General features: G+C 47.5%; 1 pseudogene; it reads right to left on the bottom strand.

Moving 5' to 3' along the window:
- Positions 1–2,946: 2,946 nt before the first annotated feature.
- On the bottom strand, positions 2,947–3,106 carry LOC117998938 (annotated as a pseudogene).
- Between the last annotated feature and the right edge of the window lie 1,040 nt (positions 3,107–4,146).

A 4,146-nucleotide genomic window follows, 5' to 3' on the forward strand; every position in this document is an offset into this window, starting at 1 on the left:
TCTGGCATCCAGGAGCGATACCTCCCACATCCCTAAACCGTGCCCACTTTTTCTTCTCATCGTCCCCTGCAACTTGTCCATCATCCTGACCCCAGGCTGCAAAAAACACAGCAGAGCCGGGCTGCATGCAGGGCTTCTGAGGACGGTTCTGGGCTCTTTCCCAGGCCACATCGCCTCTCCCACCACACACCCTGGTCCAGGTCTCCAGACCCCGGGAGTGCCCAACTGTGTTAAGTCCTGTGTGCTGAGCAGAACCTCAGCCACGCAAATCCTGCCCTCAGAGCCCAGCCCTCAAGATCCAGATGTGGAGCAGCTGGGGCTGATGTTCCCTGCGAAGCTTCGCAGAGAGGGTTCAGCTTTCCTCAATTCTGTAGGAGCTGTGGAGCTGCGCCCTCCCCTCCATTGACACCCTTGTCTTCACCATCATCGTCGTGGCGCGGATGCAGGCTGTCCCCAGTTGGCAGTGGTGGTTGCTGACCTCCCTCCTCTGTCCTTTCATGCTCCCCAGCAGCAACAGATATGTGTTCAGCCTGGAAAACGGAAAAGGCCACCCCGAGCGTGAATGCGTCTCTCTCACTAAGGAGGCGAACCTGTTAGGGCCACGTGCAAACAGCACGAGGAAGATGTGCCTCTCTTTGTCACATGGGCTGATAATGACTCAACACTTCAAAATAAAGAGACAATCAAAATAAAAGTACAAGAATGCACAGCACCTTGCTTGTTCAATAAACTCTCCTGGGCCATTTCTGCAGCACCTTCCTCCCTCCGCCAAAAGAGCAAATATTCATTTTTTTTCTGTAACATCTCAAGCTCTGTGACCACAGGGGTGACTGGGGGAACTTCACCCTCAGACCAACATCCCCAAGCCAAGTCCAAGCTCTTTCCGAGGCTCCAACTCCTTCTCCCAAGGAGCCACGCCCCTTCCCTTGGGACACGCTGCTCCCTGCCCCCTGCATTTCTTGTCCCCAAATCCGTGTTTGTCTGGCCCCTCCTTACCATTCAGTTCTCAGCTCAGAGCAGCCTTCCTGGACCACCCTGTCTAAAGGACCCTTGCCTAGGGTCATCCTATCCCTGTCCTACTCCCTTCATGGCACTCACCACTGCCTGCAATTATTCTGTTCTCTTGTGACTCCATTTATCTTCTGTTTCCTCCACTTGGATCTCTGTTTACTGAAGCAGACACCCGGGGTCATTCCTGCAGCCTTAGTGTGTACTCAGAGTCTGGCCCATAGTAGGAGCCCGGCAAGCGAGTTTGTTGAATTAATGCATAATCTTTGTTTACAGCTCCCTGGCGTGTGGTTGGCCAAATGATCCATCCCCCTGAGTAAAGAGGACCGTAGATCCCATGGGATTCTGTGAGCTCTCAGGTAGCAACCTGGGGTGGGTCTCTCCTGGAAGACCTGGTACTGTAGACCACAGGTACCCTGTGCCTGGGCAGAAAAGTCAGCAGATAGCAATCCATGGAGGGATAAGTAATAAATTCAGTGTAAAATGCTGAAGGAATTTTTAAAAGACACGAGGTACTACAGAATGCTTCAGATTTTAGGCAGAAACTTGGTTGGGAGCTGCCATTAGTTAAGGACTTAGTAGACTTTAGCTATTACCGCATACTACCTGGTGTAATTAGGAGCATGAACCAGAGCAGAATACCTCCTTGTTACGAGGGTGAATACATTAGCCCGTTCAGGCTGCCATGACCAAGTACCACAGACGGGGTGGCTTAAACAACAGAAATTTTTTCCTCACAGTCCTGAAGGCCGGAAGTCCGCAATCAGAGATGGCGAGATTGGTTTCTTCTGAGGGCTCTCTCCTCGGCTTGTAGATGGGCGTCTCCTTCCAGGGTCTTCCCTTGGTCTTCTCCATGTGTGTGTATCTGTGTCCGGATCTCCTCCTCTTAGAAGGACACCAGTCATGTTGGACTAGAGCCCAGCCCACCCTACTGACCTCATTTTACCATATTACCTCTTTACAGGTCTTATCTCCAAATACAGTCACAGGCTGAAGTAGCGGGGGTCAAGACTCGAACATATGAATTTGGGGGAAGACACAATTCAAGCCATAATTGATTGATTCTTGATAATAGTTAATGCGATTTACTGACATAATATATGTACAATCTCTTAAAATAGTGCCTGATACGCAATTTGCTCTATAAATGTTGTTACGATAATCATTATCTGTAATTTTAATAGATTTCATCTCCATATCTTGGCCTGCCCATAGAGCTCAATAAATATGAGCTATTGCTATTAGTATATTCAAGAAATATTGTTCATCATCCATTGAGTGCTCACCATTGTTCTAGGGGTGGGGTGGAGTTGTGACGAGGGTGGAAGAGGGACCTGTCCTCAGGGAATTTATTATTATTATTTCCATGGCCTTTCATTATTACCCAATCACATAACCTTTAAAAAAAAAAAGCTGTGATTTAGCAAATGTAAATCCACGTTAGTGCCAAAGAGATGTATTTTTCCTAAATGTTGGTAAACCATCTATTTGTTATCTGCACTAGGATTGATGGGATTAAAGTTTAGTGCTTATGGTGACAAGGGTCTACTTTCTCAGAAGCTGGGGCAGAACAGGACTGTGACCGTCCTCCCACTCCTCCACCACTCTGGGCTTCTCTCCAGGATCACCGACTTTGGTTGTGGGTCCGGCTGACATTCCCTTCAGCATTCTGGGATCTGATCTGTGAGGCCATGGGTTGTCAGCTCATTCAGAGCAGTTCCCGTCCCCTCTCCCCATGGATGACATCTGTGCCCTCACCTGTGTGTGGCCGCAAGTCAACCTTCAAGCTGCTTATTCACCCTTCCCCAGTTCGTAACCTGAATTAGGCAAAACCCTTTTCAGTTAGAAGCGAAAGAAACCCGACTTAAACTATCCAAACAGAGGACTTTGTTGACTGTATGAACTGGATGTTTGTGTCCTCCCAAATTCACATGTTGGAGCCCTGACCCCACCCCCACCCCATGGGATGGGGTGTGGGGGTAAGGCCTTCAGGAGATGATCGGGTTGGGATAAGGGGGGTGTGGGACCCGCCTGATGGGATTACTGTCTTCACAGAAGAGGAACAAACTATAGAAATGATCCCTGAAAGTATAGTCTTTTCACAGAAGAGGAAGAGAGAGCTCTTCTGCCATTTTTCTCAAGGACTGCCCATCTCTTTTCCCTGTTCTTTGCTTCAAATAATGCCTACACCATCATTTTTGTGCGGTTCAAGATACTTAAGGAACTCTTCCTGCTCATTGTGGACCATTCTTATGCACTGATACTGTACTTCTGATTTTGACCACCATCTTTTAAAAACCTGAGCCCCTCGGATTTCTTCCCTGGGTTTCTTAAGATATCTATAGCTTTTCTCTCTGACTGTATTTATTCGTGATGATGCAAAGTCCAGCTGTTCTTTAAGAATTTATACATTCTTTCAACAATGATTTATTGAGCACCTACTGTGTGCAAGATACCTATTGTAGATCCTGACAGTATACCAGGTAACTGGGGAGACACTGTCATCACGCTCACAGACCCTGTATTTCAGTGAGGTGGGGCATGATATGGATGTAATATTGGGTTTTAATGTCTTAACCTAGTTTTGAGGCCCTGGCTAGAAGATTGTCAATTTCCCTTCTTGAGCAGTTGATTAAGTTCACACCTCCACCCACCTACCTTGTAGGGCTCACACTCTGGGTCACTGTCCACCTGTCCTAACTGCCCCAGGGTCACATACCAGACAACCAGAGATAGCCCTTCTGTCCCACAACCTCCTGAAATTATTCAAATTAGTCTATCCTAGACCCACTTGCCCCACCGCACCTTTCCCTCTTGCAGAACCCACACTAAAGGCTCTGGCCCACAGATACCTCCGCTCTACCTCATGAGTGCCCTGAATGGTATGCTATTTATACCCAGGGAGCTGAGAGTAACAAAACAGTAAAACTCTTTCTAGTTGCTCTCTCTTGGTTTGTGTCTGGCCTCATTGTACCTCAACCAAGATAAAAAGAATAATACAGTATGCCAGTTGAATCCCTGATTCTTGATATCTAAGTATAATTGCCTCAAATTCCCACTGCCATGACCTAGAGGAGCCCTCAAATACAATGGAATTTCTGCTAATTCCTTATGGTTTGGATTCTCGCATCTCCACAT

Source organism: Mirounga leonina, unplaced genomic scaffold (assembly GCF_011800145.1).
Source record: "Mirounga leonina isolate KUSES-001 unplaced genomic scaffold, KU_Mleo_1.0 Mir_418, whole genome shotgun sequence".
Lineage (NCBI taxonomy): Eukaryota > Metazoa > Chordata > Mammalia > Carnivora > Phocidae > Mirounga > Mirounga leonina.